This window comes from Ovis aries, chromosome 6 (assembly GCF_016772045.2).
Source record: "Ovis aries strain OAR_USU_Benz2616 breed Rambouillet chromosome 6, ARS-UI_Ramb_v3.0, whole genome shotgun sequence".
Lineage (NCBI taxonomy): Eukaryota > Metazoa > Chordata > Mammalia > Artiodactyla > Bovidae > Ovis > Ovis aries.
Genome location: NC_056059.1, coordinates 13238651 through 13262362, shown reverse-complemented (window position 1 = coordinate 13262362; position 23712 = coordinate 13238651). Strand labels below are relative to the sequence as shown.

General features: G+C 42.1%; 1 protein-coding gene across 5 annotated transcripts in view; it reads left to right on the top strand.

The window, feature by feature from the left end:
- Positions 1-23712, top strand: part of ANK2 (ankyrin 2) — a 699107-nt gene that overhangs the window by 59187 nt on the left and 616208 nt on the right. For 3 of the 5 annotated variants that reach the window (XM_060416762.1, XM_060416767.1, XM_060416758.1), the window contains exon 1: positions 15027-23712. This exon is cut by the window's right edge and continues 36315 nt beyond it. The exons of the other annotated variants lie outside the window; for them this stretch is intronic. The gene's annotated coding sequence lies outside the window, so the exon portion shown is untranslated. Of the gene's footprint in view, positions 1-15026 lie in introns of those variants that run through there. 5 annotated transcript variants of the gene reach the window in all.

Here is a 23712-nt window from a genome sequence, read left to right as displayed (position 1 = left end):
ATAACTGGTTAGGTTTCTTTTGAAAAACTCAAGGCAGGATCATGCAGCTTTAAAATCTTAAAATCTTGCTTGTTGTTGAAGATCAGTTTCCACACCAGTGGAAAGATGCTGCCCATAATACTTAAAATGCCTGTGTTTGTCATCACGCCAATGGAGGGCCCAAGTTCCAGAGTCTGGAGAATGAGTTTGGACACTAACTTCAACCCTGGCTGTTGCCATTTATCCTGTTGCTGGGCTCCGTTTTCTCCTCTGTACAGTGGAAATTGTAACAGCTCATTGTTTATTAGTTTATACCTTAAATGTGTTGGAGAAGGCAATGATACCCCAAATGTGTAGGTAAAGCACTTGCTAATTTTAAAACTACTTTAAAATAAGGTTATTACTATTCCTAGTAATTGCTACTGTTTTTAGGAGGCAGAGCTTGAGGAGACAGAGATGGAGGGCCATTCAGGAGGGTTATTCCAACCTAGCTTCCGGCAACTGCTAAGACATTTTAAAAATGCCGGTCTCTGAGTTCAAAACTATAATGCACAGAGGAGGTTAGGCCTGAAAGGTCAATAAAGGCAGGTAGAATTAGCCTCCCCCGGGAAGGGGACTGGACATTTCTCTCTGGATCTGGGAGCAGTGTTTTATCGTGCACCGTGCTCTTTTCACTGTGTAACTGTTAAGGCTTAGTTTGGGTCTTTGTGGAGTCTCTAGGGTGTTTTCATTTGCCTTTGTGAATTGTCCTTGAAACTTTTCCAAACACTTTTTATATCAATTATCACTTTATTTGGGGCTTCTCAGGTAGTTCTAATGGTAAAACCCCACATGACTGTGCAGGAGATGCAAGAGACATGGGTTCGATCCCTGGGTCGGGAACATCCCCTGGAGGAGGGCATGGCAACCCAGTCCAGTATTCTTGCCTGGAGAATTCCATGGACAAAGGAGCTGTTGAGCTGGGGTCCATGGGGTCGTAAAGGGTCAGACCAGACTAAAGATCCAGGCTTCACGAAAAACACTGCTTTTCCCTACTTGACTCTGCTGGTAGAAGGTAGCACTGTCAGACTCCAAAGAGGCTTCTGAAAAAAAACAAAAAAAAAAAAAAACCAAAGAGGCTTCTGGAGCAGAGGGTTCACTCATCTAAGGGTTCATTCTGCACTTTGACTAGCTCTCAGTTTAGTTCAGTTCAGTCGCTCAGTCTGACTCTTTGCGACCTCATGAATAGCAGCACGCCAGGCCACCCTGCCTATCACCAACTCCCGGAGTCCACCCAAACTCATGTCCATCAAGTCTGTGATGCCATCCAGCCATCTCATCCTCTGTCGTCCCCTTCTCCTCCTGTCCCCAATCCCTCCCAGCATCAGGGTCTTTTCCAATGAATCACCTCTTTGCATGAGGTGGCCAAAATATTGGAGTTTCAGCTTCAACATCAGTCTTTCCAATGAACACCCAGGACCGATCTCCTTTAGGATAGACTGGTTGGATCTCCTTGCAGTCCAAGGGACTCTCAAGAGTCTTCTCCAACATCACAGTTCAAAAGCATTAATTCTTCGGCCCTCAGCTTTCTTCACAGTCCAACTCTCATATCCATACATGACCACTGGAAAAAGCCTTATGGCAGAAAGTGAAGAGGAACTAAAAGCCTCTTGATGAAAGCAGAGACATTACTTTGACTAGCTCTACCATGTGGCAAACAGGAAGTTCTCCCTCAAAGAAGTCGTTCCCTTGGAATCCACACACTTTTCTTCCACCGATGCATTTTCCTGCACCTTCTAACCTGGTCTCCTCACTGCACTCTCTCTTCTAACTCAGTCACTCCTAGTCTCAATCAGTGGAGAGCCCATAATAAAATAACTGAAGCTAATTTCAGGAGTTGCAGGGAATCTTGACTATTAAATAAGCCAGAGGAACCTTGCTGGTGTCATAGTATTAAAATAAAGCAATGACAGTTGCAAGTGTTTCTGGGGCAAAGCTTCTCAATATATCTTGTCTTTTCTTTCACTGGAAATCACCTTTTTTTTTTGGCACTCTCTATGCCCCCTAGATTTTCCAGCCTCTCTTTTTACTGGGCACCCTGACTGTGCTCTGGCTTCCTATCTGAGCCCAGGATTTCTATTTCAGTTCTAAATGAAAACCATAGTGAAGAGGCAGCAATACCTCCAGGGGCTACATGTCTTGGATTCTGGCACGGACTTTGTTTTCCAAGACTCTCCTTTGTCACTGATACGCAGCCTCCCTTTAGGGTCTACTGGACCGCTTCCACCTAGTTCTACCTTAATTGCTTTTATAGTGAGTGGGTTGGTTAGTCCAGCTCTTTGAATCAGCTGTTTCTGTGTTCCTTTCTTCTTACCATCCGTATATGAAAAGTGGGTGTGCATTTGTACACACACATTTTCTCATTGGATCTTATACTACTACCCTTCTGGATAGGTTACAGTGATCCCATTTCGCATGTGTGGTTCACTAACTTAATGACTTGCTAGATGAACAAAAATTCTTAAAAAATTTTCAAAATGATTTTTCTGTGTTTGGTCTTCATTACCGTGTGGGCTTTCCTCTAGTTGCGGTGCTGGGCTTCTCACTGCAGTGGTTTCTCCTGTTGCAGAGCACAGGCTCCGGGGCATGTGGGCTGCAGGAGTCATGGCTTCCAGGCTCTAGAGCACAGGCTCCGTATTTGTGGCACACGGGCTGAGTTGCTCTGCAGTGTGGGATCTGCCTGGACCAGGGATTGAACCCGTGTCTCCTGCATTGGCAGGTGGATTCTTTACCACTGAGCCTTTAGGGAAGCCCCCAAATTCTTTTTCCTACAACATTCAGAAAACGAAGATCATGGCATCCGGTCCCATCACGTCACGGCAAATAGATGGGGAAACAGTGGAAATAGTGGCTGACTATTTTTTGGGGGGCTCCAAAATCATTGCAGGTAGTGATTGCAGCCATGAAATTAAGATGCTTCCTCCTTGGAAGAAAAGTTATGACCAACCTAGACAGCATATTAAAAAGCAGAGATGTTACTTTGTCAACAGAGGTCCGTCTAGTCAAGGTTATGGTTTTTCCAGTAGTCGTGTGTGGATGTGAGAGTTGGACTATAAAGAAAGCTGAGCACGGAAAAGTTGATGCTTTTGAACTGTGGTGTTGGAGAAGACCCTTGTGAGTCCCTTGGACTGCAAGGAGATCCAACCAGTCCATCCTAAAGGAGATCAGTCCTGGGTGTTCTTTGGAAGGAATGATGCTAAAGCTGAAACTCCAGTACTTTGGCCACCTCATGAGAAGAGTTGACTCACTGGAAAAGACTCTGATGCTGGGAGGGATTGGGGGCAGGAGGAGAAGGGGACGACAGAGAATGAGGTGGTTGGATGGCATCACTGACTCGATGTGGGTGGTCTCTGGGAGTTGGTGATGGACAAGGAGGCTTGGCGTGCTGTGGTTCATGGGGTCGCAAAGAGTCGGACACAACTGAGCGACTGAACTGAACTGAACTGAACTCCAAGTTCTCTGGCTAGAGCCCTATAAACTGATGAAAAACGGATTAATAAGAGAAAAGTGTTTAAGCTGATATAGTGCAAGTTTTATGTGACTCAGGAGCCTTGATAAGGGAATGAAAACCTGAAGCAACTGTTAAGTCCTGAGAGTTTTTGAATTAGGTTTGATGAAGTATGAACTCATGGAAAAATATGATAGGAGAAAAAGGTAGTTAACTGGGGGAAACTTAGCAAGGCCTGTTCCTCTCTGAGTCTTCCTGTCTTTGGAGATAACAGTGTTCCTTTCCTCCAGGTATAGGGAAGGCAGCTCTCGCAAGAGGGTCTTGAGACTTGTTTCAGGAGAATCAGCAGAGGTCAGAGTGCTTCCTGCATCTTCCATTTCTCATACTTCTTTAGCCTAAAACATTCAATATGCAATGGGGCCGTGTTTAGGTGAACTGTGTTCACTAGATAATGGCAGAGCCAAAACAAGATTACACGTCTCCAAGATCCTAGTCCCATGTTCTGTTCTTTGAATTACTCTCCCTCTCTTTTGTCTTCTTGACCTCTTACCTCTTTTCCTTTCTTCAAATACTATCTGCCTACTGAGATTTTTCAAGGACAAATGTTGAGTGTGTACTACATCAATATTTTCTATGCAGTCTTGCATTTAATCCTCATGATCTTGTAGGGGAAAGATCTTATATGAACTTTTTTTTGTTTTTAGTTTTTTTAAAACATCAAAGTATAGTTGGTGTGCAGTGTTACATGTTACAGATGTACAGTATAGTGATTCACAATTTTGAAAGGGTGCACTCTATTTGTAGTCATTATAAAGTATTGGCTATATTCCCCACGTTGTACAAGCTGCAAACCTTGTATTACAGATGGCGCACTGGATGAAATATAAAGTGAAGAGGTCTCAAGTCACATGTCTAGTGTTTGGTGACGTGAAGATGTAAATTGAGAAATGGGATTTCAGAGTTCTTGCTGTCAACTCCAGTGCTATGCAGGTTTTGTTTGTTTGTTTTTACTTAAAAATCCTTCTCTGATCTTGTCAACATGTTCTTTTCCTTTCATCACCAAAAATCACATCCACTATCTCTATTCCCTTATCACCTGCTTACCCTGGCACTCCTTGCATTCTGGCTTTCCATCAAAAACTTGTTTTTAAGATCAGCAATCACAGTTGTCTAACATATTCTCTTTCTCTCTCTCTTCTTAACCTTCATGTACTCTTGGCATTGATAAGCCTTTCCTCTTTCTTGAAGCTCTTTCCTTCGTTTTCTGTGACGCATGAGTCTGACTGGTCCTTCTCCAAACCTCTCATTCAGGCATTCATTCATTCAGTGTGTGTGTGAATGTCTCGAAGGAGGTTGACAGGCACTGTGCTGGTCACTGGATGTTGGAAAATGAGTTCTGTGGTGTTTTATGTTTTGTTTCTCAACTTGAATGCTTATTATATGGATGTGTTTACTTTGTGAAAATTTGTCAAGCCCTACATCATGATTTGTGCACTTTATTAATCTTTAACAAAGCATTTAAAAACAGTAAGTGCAACCAGGAGACTAGGGTCTCGTGTGGGAAAGACACACAGCGTTATAATACTGTACGATCTCAGTGCTATGGTATTATACTGATATGGGTTAACCATCCTTGGGGTCCTGGGAATTTACAAACCGAGCAGTGAGAACTGAGGTAGTGGTGCCGGAGTTGAAAGTGAAAAGAATGTTTAATAAGGTCAAGGAGTTTGAAGATTTAATTAAGACTAAGTAAGTGTAAATACTTTTTGGGCAGAGGTTATAGCATGTGAAACGTACATTTAATACATAGTGAGTTTCCTGATAGTCTAATGGTCAGTATTCACTGCTGTGGCCTGGATTCAATCTCTGGTTGGGGAACTGAGATCCCAAAAGACAAAACCAAAAAAAAAAACCCAACCAAAAAACCCAATACAAAACCATAAAAACCCTCAAGCAAGCAAGCAAGCAAGCAAGAAAGCAAACGAAAACCATAAAGACATAAAGAGAGCTTGAGGAAGACTCCATAGCCATCCATCTACCCGACAGATTTTGAGTACCTATGCCTACGTGGGCTTCCCAGGAGGCTCTTGTGGTAAAGAGCCTGCCTGCCAGTGCAGGTAGATGTAAGAGAAACAGGTTTGATTCCTGGGTTGGGAAGATCCCCTGGAGGAGGCATGGCAAGCCACTCCAGTACTCTTGCCTGGAGAATGCCACGGACAGAGGAGCCTGGCAGGCTGCAGCCCACTGGGTCGCACAGAATTGCACACAACTGCAGTGAGCGTACATGCACACACGCTTAGGGACTGCGCTGGGAATGACAAACCCAGTCTCTGCTCTCGATGAGTTTCCTCTCCAGTGCAGCATGTGAGATTTTCAATGAAGCAGTCAATTTAAGGTGTGATGAGTTAACTACTACCAAGAGAGAACATGCTGATACTGAAACTGAAACTTGAAATTAATGAACAGACATTCGCCTGGAAGCTGAGGCCAAACCCTAATGGTCATGTTAATTGCTTAGGATTTTATCCCAAAGGCCATTTTTTCACTGGCACATGAAAGGATTAGATTTGAGGTTGAGGATGTTTCTCTCTGTGCCTGCAGGATTTAGACTAAAAGCAAGCACGTGTGAGTGCTAAGTTGCTTCAGTCGTGTCTGACTCGTTGCAACCCTATGGACTGTAGTTGGCCAGGATCCACTGTCTTAGCCACTGGACCACCAGAGAAGCCCCATCACTTACACTTTAGCATACCTCTCATATTTATTCCCCTACATCTCATGATTATTTTACCTCCACCATCCTCCCATTATATAGCTACTAAATATTGACATTATCTTTGACTATTTACATGTCCAATCAGGTGGCTTTTGGTCCCATGGATCTCTTTTCTGTTGTAGTTCCCTAATCTATGGCTCCTTCTAATTCAGTCACTTTTGTGTTTTTTATATTTCTCATTGATTTTTTCCCTTGTATCTTCTAACTGGTCTTCTTGACCCCACTAAATCCCTTTTAACTTATGGTTTGAACTTGGTACGGCTGGCACAGGTGGTAATCATCAATCAAGATGACCTAAAGAGCTTTCTATTACATTCTGCTCCCCTCAAGCCACCCAGGATATATCAGACTTTCAGCAATACACTTTTTCTCTTCTCTCTATATTCTACAGAAAACTAGTGAGTAACAGTCCAGTTTTTACCAAAGAATGAGAATCAGTTAGAGTGATTTCTGGACCTGAGATTACATTTCACTAGATTTTTAATGGGGTTCAGGAATTTGTAGTTTTAGACTCTCTGGTCTAAATAATTCTGTGTGCTATGTGCTAAGTCACTTCAGTCATAGCCAACTCTTTGTGACCCCCATGGACTGTCGCCCACCAGGCTCCTCTGTCCATGGGATTCTCCAGGTAAGAATACTGGAGTGGATTGCCATGCATTCCTTCAGGGCATTCTGTATACACTTGCTAAAGTTTCATTCTTCAAACACAGGTCATGGCTAACCTGGGGTTTCACTTTTTTCTGGAGTCAGAAGCCTGTGATTATGATTTGCCTACATTGTTTATGAGCTCTGTGACTCTAGGCTTCAGTAGTATGTGAACTGAGACCTTCCCGATGTTCAAGCTGGGTTTAGGAAAGGCAGAGGAACCAGAGATTAAATTGCCAAAATCTGCTGGATCTTGGAGAGAGCAAGGGAGTTCCAGAAAAACATCTACTTCTGCTTTGTTGACTATACTAAAGCTTTTGACTGTGTGGATCACAACAAACTGTGGAAAATTCTTAAAAGAGATGGGAATATCAGACCACCTGACCTGCCTCCTGAGAAACCTGAATGCAGGTCAAGAAGCACCAGTTAGAACCAGATGTGGAACAACAGACTGGTTCCAAACTGGGAAAAGAGTATGACAAGGCTGGATATTGTCACCCTGCTTATTTAACGTCTATGCAGAGTACATCATGTGAAATGCTGGACTGGTTGAGTCACAAGCTGGAATCAAGATTGCTGGGAGAAATATCAGCAGCCTCAGAGATGCAGATAATATCACTCTAATGGCAGAAAGTGAAGAAAACTAAAGAGCATATTGAGGAGGAGGAGAGTGAAAAACCTGGCCTAAAACTCAACATTCAAAAAACTAAGATCATGGCATCTGGTCTCATCACTGCATGGCAAATGGAAGAGGGAAAAATGGAAGCAGGGACAGATTTTCTTTTCTTGGGCTCCAAAATCATTGTGGATGGTGACTGCAGTCATGAAATTGACACTTGTTCCTTGGAAGGAAAAGCTATGACAAACCTAGACAGCATATTAAAAAGCAGGAGAAAAAAAAAAACAACAACAAAAAACCAAAACAACCCAATCAAAAGCAGAGACTTCATTTTGCTGACAAAGGTCTGTCTAGTCAAAGCTATGGTTTTTCCAGGAGTCATGTATGGATGTGAGAGTTGGACCATGAAGGAAGGTTGAGGGCCAAAGAATGGATGCTTTCAAATTGTGGTGCTGGAAAAGAGTCTTGTGAGTCCCTTTGATTGCAAGGAGATCAAACCAGCCAATCTTAAGGGAAATCTGCCTTGAATATTCACTGGAAGGACTGAAGTTGAAGCTCCAATACTTGGCCACCTGATGTGAAGAGACGATTCATTAGAAAAGATCCTGATGCTGAGAAAGATCGAAGGCAACAGGAAGAGGCTCGTGAGGTAGAGGATGAGACGGTTAGATAACATCACTGACTCTATGGACTTGAATTTGAGCAAACTCTTGGAGCTAGTGGAATACTGAGGAGCCTGGCATGCTGCAATCCATGCAGTCATAAAGAGTTGGATACAACTTAGTGACTGAACAACAACAAACTTGGTCAAGTCCTTAATATCTTTGAGCCATGTCTATAAAATTGGATGATAATAAATCATGACATTGAGTTCTTATCTGGATCAGTAACTTCTTCAATTATGAAGATCTTTTTTATATTCACATTCCATTTTCTTCTTATAGTAATGTAGATATTGATACCCACTCAGTTTATCTCAGATTCCAGAACTGGATGGTAAAGTGTGAATGGCCCTAGAAGAAAGAGTAGCCAAATGGTGACATATAGAATTGGAGCTATTAAAAAATCCTTTCTTGACTCAGGCCAGTATAAATTCCAAGCTGCAGGCTGGTATCAGGAATTTGATAGGGCATTACTGAGACAGGATGTGAAACCACCACATTCACACATGCAAAGTAAAATTTGGGTCAGTGGTTATCAGCTTGGCTGCTCACAGGACCTGAGAAGCTTTAAAAACTACTGATGCCCAGTTTCTATTCCCAAAGTTTCTGATTTAATTTGTCTACAATAGAGCCTGCAAAGAAGTTTAAAATACTCTCCAGTACCTGGTTTGATTTAATGTACAGTTATAATTATCCAACTCTTTGCAACCCCATGGACTGTAGGCTACCAGGCTCCTCCGTCCATGGAATTTTCCAGGCAAGAAAATTCTTGCCTGGAGGGGGTTGTCATTTCCTTCTCCAGGAGATCTTCCCAACCCAGGGATTGAACCCCGGTCTCCCGCATTGTAGCCAGACGCTTTACTATCTGAGCCACCAGGGAAGTCCTCAGTTATAATTTAGAACCATTATTTTAGGATATCTCTTGAGGAGTCTGCCTTTTTCTTCCAAACAGTCACTTATTAAACTGAAATGGTCTTTTTAAAAAAGAATTTATATACAGCTTCATATGTACCAGGTATTGTTCCAAGCACTTCACAAATGTTAATTCATTTGATCTCATCAACATATGAAATAATTATTATATCTGTTTTACTGATGAAGAAGTTGAGTGTTGAGACATTAAGCAACTTGCCCGTATTTTGGATTCAAGTAGTCTTGAAACGATGTTCTAAGTGTGTAGGTTAAGCTGTTTCTCTAGATTTCCTTTAGCTTTAAGATAAAAAGGAGTGGGGAGACCAAAATATTATAGCACAGTTCGTACTCTTCAGTGTTTTTTTTAAATCAAACATTTATTTAAAAAGTTAGAAATTGTTTAAACTAATCTGTAAATAGCATCATTATGTAGAAACTATGTAGGATAGGCTATAGAAAACTGTAGAAAGGATGCATATGTATTATTTCTTCAGTTCACTGATAAAGTTCTCATTTTTTAATTGACATTAGAAAAAATTTTCTAATATAAAGAAAAGTAGTAACAGGCTAGTGAAAATCTATATATCCAGCAGCGTTTTAACAAGATAATTAAAAAGCAGTTAAAGAGAGAATTAGAATGCTAAATGAATCTCTAACACAGTGTCCTAGCTTTAACAATTAAGATCCTACCATATTTGCTTCATCAGTCACAACTGACAGCTTCTTAGTGTCATCTAAGATTCAGTCTATGTTCAAATTTTTCCATTTGTTCCCCAAACGTCTTTTACCTCTTTTGTTAAAGTCAGGATCCAAGCAAGGTAGCGTATTTATTGTGTTTGGTTGTTTTGTTTCTTAGGTCCCTTAATCTAGATAGTTCTCACTGCCCTTTGTCTTGCTGAGAGAGAGGACCAATTCTCTGCAGAATGTCTCCTTTTTGAATTTGTCAGGTTGAAGCTCTGTTTTACTAATAACTTGTTTTATCTTAATCCTGGCTACTGGTGACCTCAAACATTTTTTTTTCTTTTTGTCCTTAGTCATTTGCTATTTTGTAAATCTTTTTATTTGTTGAAACCCTTATTTGCCTTTTACCTTCTAACAGTAGATATCATTTTGTTCTGACTTGTTGAACAAACTTTTCCCACTCTATTTTTTTTCCTGATGGGTACTTCTGACATGTCCTTTATATTGGCTATGCCTGACAGCTTTAAAATTCTTAGTTCTATGATGTCAGAATCAGGGTCATCCACCCCGCCAACCCCACCTCCACAGATCAGTAATTCTCAATCCCTTGTGTCCCTGGTGGCTCAGATGGTAAAGACTCTGCCTGCAATGTGAGAGACCCCGGTTTGATCCCTGGGTCTGGAAGATCCCCTGGAGAAGGGAATGACAAGCCACTCACAGAGAAGCCTTCTGTGCTACACAGTTGCAAAGAGTTGGGACACGACTGAGTGACTGACACACACACTGCCCTCTAGGGGAGCTTCTGGAAATGTGTGACAATTCGAGTTGTCACAGTGAGGACTTCTAGCATCTGTATTGATCATAGACCAGGGATGCTAAATGTTCTTCCCTACCCGGAGTAATCCTGACCAACTAAGAATTACCTTGCCTAAAGTTATTATAGTGCCAATGCTGGAAAACACCACGCAGGTGACCTTGGTTAATTTACTTTTACTTTTGATTGATACACCAGCGCATAGTAGGTGCTCCATAAATATTTGTTCAGTGAATAAATTTTGGAATTTGTCCTTTTAAAGCAAACTGTTTTCTCACACACACACACACACACACACACACACACACACACACACATATTATACGAAACTATTTTGTTAGAATTTACAAGTTTAGTTACAAGTGAGAAAAACTCAGTTCACACTGCATTATGTTATAGGAAAGTTCCAGGATTCTCAACTTCAGAATTGCTAGATCCATGGGTTTAAGTTGTATTAGTGGTACTTGAAGAGTCGGACACGACTGAGCGACCTCACTTTCACTTTTCATTTTCATGCATTGGAGAAGGAAATGGCAACCCACCCCAGTGTTCTTGCCTGGAGAATCCCAGGGACGGCGGAGCCTGGTGGGCTGTTGTCTATGGGGTCGCACAGAGTCGGACACGACTGAAGCAACTTAGCAGCAGCAGCAGCAGTGGTACTTGATTTCCTTTAACTTTTGACTTTTTATTCTGAATATTGGCTTCGCTTTCTGATGGGGTCTTTCCTCCAGAGAATGCCTAGCAGCTTAAGGATTACGTCCTTTACCTTGAAGTGCAGGAGAAGGAAGGATTTCCTTTTCCCAACAGTTCCAACCCACGCTTGAATCTTCCTAGACTCATTTGCATCACCAGCTTGTACATGAGGGCTTCTCAGGTGGAGCAGTGGTAAAGAATCCACCTGCCAGTGCAGGAGACACAGGAGACTCGGGACCCGGTCGGGTTCAGTCTCTGGGGCGGGAAGATCCCCTGGAGTAGGAACTGGCAACCCGCTCCAGTACTCTTGCTTGGAGAATCCATGGACAGAGGAGCCTGGTGGGCTACAGTCCATAGGACCACAAAAGAGTTGGACGCAACTGAACACACACACTCACGCATGCTTGTACCTAAACCAATCACTGTGGCCAGGGGAGATGGATAACATCGATGGGTCAGGCATGATTTGTTCTTTTCTGTACTCAGGGCAGGCGTTGAAGTTAGCCCATTGGCCCCAGACACTTTATCAAAAGAAGAGGGGATGGATGCTGAACAGGAACAAACAAACAGCAAAACAGCGCACATATCCATTGCTCAAACCCATCACACAGTACAGAACACTAATCAAATATTCACTCAGTCATCATCATCATCAGTATCTGAACTGGGCACAGATTTTTAAAATGTAATTATACAGTGTAATTTTAATGTAATTGTATAATACCGAATGTTAAACATTATTTGTGTATTTTAGATATCTTACGATGTAAAGCATTATTCCTATCTTACCACAAGACTAGAAACTAAAGGAATACTCCAAATAGAACTGAAGGTTTGTTTTAAAATTTATTTCCAGCCACGCTGCATAGCTTGTGAAATCTTAGTTCCCCAACTAGGGATTGAACCCAGGTCCTTGGCAGTGAGAGCCTAGAGTCCTGACTCCTGAATGCGCGTGCTAAGTCTCTTCAGTCATGTCCGACTCTTTGCGATGCCTGGGACCGTAGCCCGCCAGGCTCTTCTGTCCCTGGGATTCTCCAGGCAAGAATACTGGAGTGGGTTGCTGTGCCATCCAGGGGATCTCCCCAACCCACTATACTCCCAGGGAATTCCCCGAAAGAGCTGAAGTCTTTTTTTTTTTTTAAACATGTCTTTTACAGTCTTCTTTTCCATTTATCTGTTCTTGGCGGGCCTGGCTCTTCGCTGCTGTATGTGGGCTTTCTCTAGTTGTGGTGAGCGGGTGCTCCTCTCCAGCTGCGTGCGCAGGCGTCTCACCCAGTGGCTTCTCTTGTTGCCGAGCGCAGGCTCTAGCGCACGTGGGCTCGTTAGGTGTGGTGCCTGGACTTTGTTGCCTCAGACCATGTGCAGTCTTCCTGCACCCAGGGATTGAACCTCTGTCCCTGCGTTGGCAGGCAGATTCTTAACCACTGGGCACCAGGAAAGTCCCTCCTCCGGAGTGCCTGCCTGCAGGGGGTCTTCCTGACCCAGGGATTGAACCAGCGTCTCTTAGGTCTCTGGCATTAGCAGGTGGGTCGTTTACCACTAGTGCCACCTGGGAAGCCACCTTTTAAATGATGTTCCCCGCATTTCTTATTTTGCTGTTTAAAAAAGACTTACTCTTTGTTCTCTCTGGGATCAGTTTTATGCTGACAGTGCAAATTTATGTCACCAGCTCAAAATTTTATTTGGGTTCTAGACTTTTGTTTCCATGTTACTTTTAGTTGTTTTTACCTGGACGTCTTATAGTGACCTCAGACTCGTGATGTCTAGACCTGAATTTATCGTTCTGTACTCACATGCTTCTGCTCCTGTTTCAAATTCTCTAGAAAGAGGACTGTTGGGTTCCTTAGTATCTGTTACCTGTTGCTGCAACAATGCTGTCTAACGTTAAAATACATTCAATATTATGGCTCGTAGCTCTCAGCTGGTTTCCAGCAAGTAAAGTGAGGTCAGCTGCCCCTTGGTTGCATGGTTCTGCTGAGCCTGGATAGGCTTTCATGTGTTTTGGGGGGGGCAGCTGGCTATAGGCTGGTCTAAGATGACCTTAGTTGGATAACTGGGCTCTTTTTCCTGTGTCTCTCATGTAGATGTTTCTCACGTCCCTGTAGGCTAGCCTGAACATGCTTGGAGAATATGCTCCTAGTGATCAAAGAGGAGCAAAAAAAGGTGGAAATTCCTAAAGCTTGTTCAAGTCATTTTTTGCTCCGAGCCTGCTATTGTCCCATTAGTGAAAGCAACCCCGCCCAGAGTTAGAGTAGGCAGGATCTAAGTATAGGGTAAAGGGTATAGATATTGGAGTCCATTTAATTGGGGCCATTAATGGAATCAATTTACTGTACTTGTCTAAGTTTAACTCAGAGTTATCCTTGGTTTTTCTCTTTCTCTTACTTTTCATGCAGTTTGTTGATCAAGTCTCCTTTATTTTTAAACTTATTTTTTATTTTGTATTAGCGTATAGTTGATTTACAATGTGTTACTTTCAGGCATACAGCACAGCAATTTAGTTATACATATAAATGTATCTGTTCTTTTTCAGATTCTTTTCCCGTATAGATTATTATAGAATATTGAGTAGAGTTCCCTGTGCTATACAGTAGGTTATTATTGATTATCTGTTTTATATATAGTAGCGTGTACATTAGAAAAGGAAATGGCAACCCACTCCAGTGTTCTTGCCTGGAGAATCCCAGGGACGGGGGAGCCTGGTGGGCTGCCGTCTATGGGGTCGCACAGAGTCGGACACGACTGAAGCGACGTAGCAGCAGCAGCAGCAGCAGCAGCTGTTAATAGAGAGTTAGGTTCCTTCCAAATCTTGGCAGTTACAAATAGTGCTCCAATGAACACTGGAGTGTTCATTTTCTAATTATGGTTTTCTCCATGTATACTCCCAGGAGTGGGATTGCTGGGTCATAAAAATAGTTCTACTTTTAGTTTTTTAGGGAACTTCCATCCTATTCTCCCTAGTAGTTATACCAACAGAGTAGGAAGTTCCCTTTTCTCCACACCCTCCCAGCATTTACTGTTTGTAGACTTTGTTAAGATGGCCATTCTGACGGTGTGTGGTGACATCTCATTGTATTATTTCTCTATTAAACTGAGCATCTTTTCATGTGCTTTTTGGCCATCTGCATGTCTTCTTTGAAGAAATGCCTACTTTGATCTTTCCATTTTTTGATTTTTTTTTTTTTTTAATAAGGAGCTTCATGGGCTGTTCATATATTTTGGAGATTAATTCCTTGTTGGTCACTTTGTTTGCAAATATTTTCTTCCATTCTGTGGGTTATCTTTTCATGTTGTTTATGGGTTTCCTTTGCTGTGCAAAAGCTCTTAAGTGTAATTAGGTCCCATTTGCTTTTGTTTTTATTTTCATTACTCTAGAAGGTGGTTCCAGAAAGATATTGCTGCGATTTATATCAAAAAGTGCCCTGCCTGTGTTTTCCTCTTAAGAGTTTTAATCACGTCTTCTTTATTCTTCGTTTGTCTTCATCAGTGCCCACTAATACTAGTTGATTTAAGACCTTAACCATCACTCTCCTAAATTATTCTAATAGTATTGGTAGAGTTCTCCCACCCCTACCTCATTTTATCAAGTTCTATATCAAATCACAGCAAAACTGGTCCAGTTTCTCTAAGAACCCTGTAGATTGCCATCAGTTGGTTTCCCTTTTCTGGAAGTTCTGACCCACAGCCCCAGAGATGTTTTAGCCCTCCTAGGCCTGAGCCTAGAGGAGCTTCAGGGAGTGTGGGCATGCAGCGTGGGCGAGCCTGCTGCGGATTCTGTGCTGATGGTTCATCCAACTTCGGGTATGTTACTGAATACAAGTTTGTGTGCCTGACACACAATGAGGCCAACCGGTACCAAAATCTTGGAGTTTGGAGAAGAGAAAGGTTTATTGTAGGGCCAGGCAAGGAGATGGGTGGCTCATGCCTCCTGAAACTCGGAACCCCCAAAGGGTTTCAGCAAAGCATTATAAAGGCCAGGTCAGGGAGGGGGTTCACAGGGTATGTGGTCAACATGGGCACAGTTCTCCAGTTGATTGATATTGAGGTAACAGGGTGGCTAAACTGATCAGTCCTTAGGCACCAGTGGGTCTGGGGGCTACATGCTCATGATCATCAAACAGTTAATTCATTCCAATTGGTGGTGGCTTTTAACATCGGAAAAACTCAGGAAATATGCATGAGATACTATTATCTGGGTACTTCCAAGAGGAGCTAAAGCAGAGGATACGGCGGAGAGATCTGTACTGGGCAGGGTCTTAAACCAAAGGGTCCTGCTCGCTTATAGACAGGGTATCAGAAAGCATCCCAAGGACTCACACTTCATTCATCAGTAATGTCACTGGTTACATGGGAGGAAAGCAGTTTTAACAGTAGCTAATGCTCATGAAGATTCCAGTTCCCCACAGAGCGCTCATCAGCAGAGAACCGGATGCATCAGCGTTGGAAATAGATTCTGGAGGCCTCTAACACTGGGGTCACAGAAGGTCACTAAAACAGACCCTGGTTGGGATGCCAATGTCTCTCTGTGGTGTCTCCTGGTGGGCATGCCTCTGGTGATGCCTTTCAGAGCCTTAAATTGCCAGATTTTCTACAGGAGCAGCAGCTGGTACCACAGGCTCCACATTTCTAAAAGAAAGTCTAGAATCTCTTGTGGCCAAAAATGCTGGGTTGGGATATAGGAATATTTCCACCACAAGGACGGAGTGAGGAAGTATTTGGGGAGCACTGTGACCTCAGAATCATCATGGTGGAAGTTAGCAAGTGTCTCATCCAGGTCTGGCACGGGTGTCTTCGTTTTGTTTATGGCCCTGGGACACAAGGGATGGAGAGGGATTCCATGCTGGAGAGCCTGGTGTCGACTTATCTCGCTGATCCGAGGAGCTCTGGAGCTTTGTGGCAAAAGTCCCAAAGGTATACTCAATTCAGTTCAGTTCAGTCGCTCAGTCATGTCCGACTCTTTGCGACCCCATGAATTGCAGCACGCCAGGCCTCCCTGTCCATCACCAACTTCCGGAGTTCACCCAAACTCATCTCCATTGAGTCAGTGATGCCATCCAGCCATCTCATCCTCTGTCGTCCCCTTCTCCTCCTGCTCCCAATCCCTCCCAGCATCAGAGTCTTTTCCAGTGAGTCAACTCTTCGCATGAGGTGGCCAAAGCACTGGAGTTTCAGCTTTAGCATCAGTCCTTCCAAAGAAATCCCAGGACTAATCTCCTTTAGAATGGACTGGTTGGATCTCCTTGCAGTCCAAGGGACTCTCAAGAGTCTTCTCCAACACCGCAGTTCAAAAGCATCAATTCTTCGGTGCTCAGCTTTCTTCACAGTCCAACTCTCACATCCATACATGACCACTGAAAAACCATAGCCTTGACTAGACAGATCTTTGTTGGCAAAGTAATGTCTCTGCTTTTGAATATGCTATCTAGGTTGGTCATAACTTTCCTTCCAAGGAGTAAGTGTCTTTTAATTTCATGGCTGCAGTCACCATCTGCAGTGATTTTGGAGCCCCAAAAAATAAAGTCTGACAGTTTCCACTGTTTCCCATCTATTTCCCATGAAGTGATGGGACCAGATGCCATGATCTTAGTTTTCTGAATGTTGAGCTTTAAGCCAACTTTAACACTCTCCTCTTTCACTTTCATCAAGAGGCTTTTTAGTTCCTCTTTAGTCCTTTACTAAAAAGTAATCACATATTGCTTTTCCCTGTTTCTGTCTAGATAATATTTTGGGAATCTACTTTTTGGGAAAGAAATGTACATATTAAATGTACAACTATTTTTATTACAATGTGAGGAAAACTCTGGAACATATGTATAAATGTCCCTCCCTACCTCCTCTTCCTTTATTTCCTTCTTAAACTGGGCTCTCTGCAAAATCCGCCCTCAGCGCTCTGCTTTCACCATCACCCAGCTGTGAAGCCCCCGCTCTGAAGAAACTAGAAGACACCCATTCAAGTGTTCCGTTTGTGTTAAAGACGGGTTGGGTTGGTTTAACCTTTGTGTGGTGATCATACAATGTGTATTTCCACTCTGTTAGTGTTTATTGAGTGAGTCTTAGTCTGTTCCGCTGCTGTAACAAAATATCACAGCCTGAGTACCTTGTCAACAAAAGCAGTTTAATTCTCAGTTCTGGAGGTTGGGAAGCCCACCATCAGGATGTCAGCACAGTTGGCTGAGGATCTCCTTCCCCGCTGCCAACTTATCACTGTATCCTCATGTGGCCACAGGGGCCAGGGAAGTCTGTGGGCCTTTCTATAAGAGCAATGATTTATTTATGAAGACTCTACCCTTATGACCGAATCACCTTCCAAAGGCTCTGCCTCCTAATGCTATATAACATTAGGTATTAGAATCTCAAAATACGAATTTTGGGAGGACACAAACATTCAGAGCACAGCACAGTGCTTTCAAAGTAGGCTAAGTAGTAGAAGAGACAGAAATGAATTAAGGTCACCATCACGTCCTTTAGGGCAAATGTTATTAGATAAGTAAATAGCTACCAGGTACCTGTAAGAAAAAGGAAGCTCTCGTGGAGGTGTGAGAGATGAGCCATGGGTGGCACAAAGATAACTGATGCTCTGAATCCCAGAAGTCTGTTTTTTTTTTTTTGGGAAATCACTCTCACTGTTTAATTCCTGAATGGCTTTTGTTTGGGCTTCATCCATTTTGTGCAAGTATCAGGAGCTCGTCCTCTCATTAACTGAGCAGCTTAACCCATTCCTGGATAAAAAAGTCAGATCAAGTTTATAATCTGGGATTTCATGTGAGTTGCTTCTAAAAATTGAAATGCATTTTAACTTTTCTTATTAGAGGAAAATAAAAATAATATGGGTAACAATGACTGTAAATGTTGGTGTGGTGTGTTCTCGTAATTGGGTTGAGTCGTTGCCATACACAGTTTGGCTCTGAAGGGTGATCTACCGCTGGCCAGCAGTAAGCACATCGAAGACTCAAATGGGCAAAATCACGTTGTGGGGAACTTGCTCATTAAGTCAAATTTCTAAAAAGCCCTGCTGATAAAAATATTAAAAATTTTAGAAATTAGTTTAACAAAGATCTGTAGTTTCATATTTGAGAAATAACCACTATGAAGATTTAGGTCTATTTCTTTCTAGTCTCATATATATCATAGAGGAAGAAAATTTAAAAAATTTATTTACTTATTTATTTTGGATGTTCTGGGTCTTCCTTACTACATGGGCTTTTTCTCTGGTTGCGTCCAGTGGGAGCTACTCTTCTTATCGGAGTACGGGCTTCTCATTGCAGTGGCTTTTCTTGTGGAGCACTGGCCCTGGGGCGTGAGGGCTCCGTAGTTGCAGCTCCTGGGCTCTCGGGCACAGGCTCAGTAATTGCGGTGCACGGGCTTAGTTGCTCCACAGCATGTGGGATCTTTCCAGATCAGGGATCAAACCTGTCTCTCCTGTGTTGGCAGGTGGATTCTTTACCACTGAGCCACCAGGAAAGCCCGTCTTATTTTTTTATTTTTACTACACTCTTAGGCTCTCTGGCTGGGGCCCTATAAATTAGACTGACAGAAGACAAATTAACGAGAGGAAAGCAACCACATTTATTTTAGTTTTATGTGACATGGGCACCTTCATAAGGAAATGAAGACCTGAAGAGATAGTTAAACCTGAGTGTTTTTATACTAGATTTGATGAAGAATGGACAGTCATGGGCAGAAAAGTCTGAGCTAAAGGTAGTAAACTGGGGGAAACTTAACAAGGCCTACTCATTGAGCTTCGTCTTGGTGCCCCTATGCCTTCAGAGATTTCTTCCAGGTATAAGGAGGGCACCTCTCACATGCAGGTATTATGACTTATTTCAGGGAAGATGGGGGAGGGAGGTCAGAGAGTCCTTTCCATATCTGTCATTTTCCTTGAAATATTGATTATGTCAAGGAGCCATATTTTGGGGACAGCATGTTCTGAACTCCATCAATATTTAGAAAATTTAAATTAGATAACTAATTAAATTTTATATCATGCTTTTCAGTTCAGTTCAGTTCAGTCGCTTAGTCGTGTCCGACTCTTTGCGACCCCATGAATTGCAGCACGCCAGGCCTCCCTGTCCATCTTCAACTCCCGGAGTTCACTCAAACTCACTCACGTCCATCGAGTCAGTGATGCCATCCAGCCATCTCATCCTCTGTTGTCCCCTTCTCCTCCTGCCCCCAATCCCTCCCAGCATCAGAGTCTTTTCCAAAGAGTCAACCCTTCGCATGAGGTGGCCAAAGTATTGGAGTTTCAGCTTTAGCATCAGTCCTTCCAATGAACACCCAGGACTGATCTCCTTTAGGATGGACTGGTTGGATCTCCTTGCAGTCCAAGGGACTCTCAAGAGTCTTCTCCAACACCACAGTTCAAAAGCAATAATATGGTCATTAAGTATCTTTTGGAAACTTCATTTTTTTATTGGCAGCACTGCATTCTACTTTATGGTTATATCATAATTTAACTATTGCCTCAAGTTGTATTCTTTTAAGGTTTGTGTGTGTTAGTCACTCAGTTGTGTCTGACTCTTTGTGACCCCATGGACTGTAGCCCACCAGGCTCCTCTGTCCATGGGATTCTCCAGGCAAGAATACTAGAATGGGTTGCCATTCCTTTCTCCTGAATATCTTCCTGATCCAGGGATTGAACCTGGGTCTCCTACATTGCATTTGGATTCTTCACCCATCTGAGCCATCAGGGAAGCCTTTTTTTTTTTTAACTTTTTATTTTTACTTTGTTTTACTTTATAATACTGTATTGGTTTTAAAGTTTATTCTAATCAAAATATAGTGAGGTAAAGATGAATATTCTTTGTATGATAGAGAATTTCTACAAAAATATCATAATCAGAAATTAACTTTTGGCAACAGTCTCTTTGCTTTTTGGATATTTAGGTGATATCTCATCTGAGTCTAACAGATACGTCTAGTGCTTAAATATGCTCAGCAGTGTTAATTTTCTCCATTTCTCATTTTGTTAGACATGAGTCACCTGTTTGAGACTTTTTTTTGCTAATTGTATGTATGTAACTTTTAACAATACCCAGTAGCAAACATTTATTGAACTCTGTGTATTGACAAGTATTAGATCTGGGAAATTACAGAGGTAAGTCAAATGAGGCCTCTGCTCTTCAAGAGATCTAATGTAGTGAGGCAAAAATATGAGAAGATGATAAATGATAATCAAATTTAGTTTATTAATCAACTATTCTCTGATCTACAGTTCTGAATTAAAGGAAAGAAATTAGGCAGTAGAAATTACATATATATTTTCCCCCTTCTCTAGTGCTGGGAAAATAATACCATCGTGTTAAATATGTGCATTGATTATAAAATACATCCCTATTTCACAAATGTTATGTGTGTAAAGATATATATTTCAGGATTAAGAAATTATAATTTATATGTATGTCTCTGGTATCTCTCAGATATATATCTACTTGCCTATCACCTGTCTAGGGTTCAGCTATTGATCCGTATTTTTTTTCCTTTCATATTGGTTATGTGCATGCTAAGTCACTTCAGTCATGTCTGACTCTGCGACCCTAGGAACTGTAGCGTGCCAGGCTCCTCTGTCCATGGGATTTCCCAGGCAAGAATGCCGGAGTAGGTTGCCATGCTTCCAGAGGACCTTCCTGACCAGGGATTGAACCCACGTCTCTTACGTCTCCTGCATTGGTAGGCAGGTTCTTTACCATTAGTGCCACCTGGGAAGCCCCTTATATTGCTTAAGAGAGTCTCGTATTCTAGGGCTATTTTCATGGTTCTTCCTCCTTCAAGTCACTTCTCATCTTGCTCATTACTTCCAGATGAATATTCCCAATCCCCAATTCTCATCAGAATGTAGTAAAAATGAAGACCTTGCTGGCCCTGGGGCCACAGCTGATTCTGGGATTGGCAAGACACTTGATTTTTGTATTGGCTACAAACCAGACCAAGGTCCTGCTGGTTATACCTGAGACCCTGAAGAGATGATCATGGTGGCTGTCATTGGTCCTTTCCATTTCTGTGGTTGTTGTAACTGGATAGTCCCACAGATGAGCTATGGAGAAAAGCACACTGGATATAGTATACCAGAGTCTGAGGCCCCTTTTTGTTTCCTATCTTGGTGTCTTCAATGAAGTCCCATATAGTCTTAGTCAGCTTTTGTAAATCAGGATAATAATTATTCTAGCTTCCTTTAAGACTACGGTAAAGAAGAAACCAGCTATGGATATGAAAGTTCTTTTAAAAGGATACATTGTTTCATGAATATATAGAAGTTAAATTTTATCAGTACTCTGCTACTTCAAGGTCTGGCTGAACACAAATCCTGAAATATGGCTTCCAGCCAACTTCCATGTCAAACAAACGTCTGTGGAGGATACAGTGAGACCTGGTGGTGCCAACACCCGGGAAGATGAACATATAGGCCATGTAGTTCTTTGCCTTGAGAGGGTCATCTTGTCTGCCTCCTCTCAAAGCAGGTCTCTGTGCCTTGCTTACCCCTTTGCAAGAGCTGTCATGGAACCAAATCCTTGAAAATTGATGGCAGGCTACAACAAGATTGGCTAGCTATATTATTCCTATTTGTGTTTGGGGGGGCGGTGGGGACACGAGAGAGTGACTTGACTGTCAGATAAACATTCCGCACACCATTGCCTGGAATGGCAATTTATTGCTTTGCTATTTTTTTTTTTTTGAATGAGAAAATTGAATTCCATAATACCTTCCGACTTCTAAACATCACCTTTTCCAGGCAGCACTTTGTTGTTTAGTCCCTAAGTCATGTCTGACTCTTTACAACCCCATGGGCTGCAGCATGCAAGACTTCCCTATTATTCACTGTCTCCCGGAGCTTGTTCAGATTCAACTGAGTCAGTGATGCTATCCAACCATCTCATCCTCTGCTGCCCCCTCCTTCTTTTGCCTTCAATCTTTCTCAGCACCAGGTCTTTTCCAGTGAGTTGACTCTTTGCATCAGGTGGCCAAAGTATTGGATCTTTAGCTTCAGCATGAGTCCTTCCAATGAATCTTCAGGGTTGATTTCCTTTAGGATTGACTGGTTTGATCTCCTTGCAGTCCAAGGAACTCTCTCAAGAGTCTTCTCCAGCACCATAGTTCAAAAACATCAGTTCTTTGGTGCTCAGTCATCTTTATGGTCCAACTCTCACATCTATACGTGACTACTGGAAAAACCATTCCTTTGATTATACCTTTTATTATTACCACTGTTTTCTGACTTCCGGAGCTAGCTTAAATTGCCTATTCTTTACACCAGATTGAACCTCTAAGGAAATCTCCTTTGTATCACGGTGGTCAGAAATGAGGGACTTCCAGGCGGTGCTAGTGGTAAAGAACTCACCTGCCAATGCAAGAGACATAAGAGACGTGGGTTCAATCCCTGGGTTGGGAAGATCTGGAGGAGGGCATGGCAGCCCACTCCAGCATCCTTGCCTGGAGACTGCATGCATGGTCAGAAATGAAAACCTGTTTCTACGCAAGTTTTCTACATTGTCAGTTTGTGTGACATGCAACTTCCATTCATCAATGTTCTCTTCTTGGACTGTGGAAACACTTTTTGGGTGAGGTTCTGGTGTATTTTCTATAGTTGCACATATCTTATACAATCAGTGTGAAATAGGTTAGTGATATTTTTTATAATACTGCATTTTCTTTAAAAATCAGTCACTTTATTCTCATTGAGTATGCAGTGTAATAGTGTATAGATTTCTCATTTTCTTCTCATTTACTCAGCATAATTATCTTACTTTTACGAATGTATGGAAGACAGTCTCAGATTTTATCACCAGCATTTTTCTCAAAGTCCTAGCGAGGTGTACACTACACAGTTGTTTTATATAAATATTTATCTATCTTAATTTCAGACCTTTTCACAATTATTTTTATCAGTCTTTTCTTGCTTCCTGTTGAATGTAATCTTACAGTCAAATTATGGAGGAAAATAAAAAATTTATGATAGAGCTTGACTTTCTGTTTTCCCAGAACAAGGTGTTCATTGCAGTGCATCTTTCAAGGTTTCCTTTCTCCCAGGAACTCTGCCAGAAGACAGCATCCTGTTCCCAGACTCCTTTCTCTGCTGCACCCAGTCATTAGAAATCAGTGAAAACTCTGCAGTTGAAGGCCCATTAGCCTCACAGGGGCTGGCAGGAAATGAATTTGCTGTACATCTCCAGTGAAGGACAATGCGATTAAGGGCTGCAAAGCTACCAAATCTCAGAGTAAAGATTTTCAAGGTCTATTAACAGCATACCCTTAAGACACTTTCATTTCAATTTGATTCAGGGCTGGAAACCCAAGAAGCACAGGTAGAACACAATTGTGATTATTGAAAAAAACAATTAAATTCCATAAGTGAATCTCTGCATTGAGTTAGCTGGAGAATAGATCTCTGGGTGTTTACAGTTCTTTAATGACCATAGTTGAGTCTGTTTTTAATTTTCAATGGTATTTCCT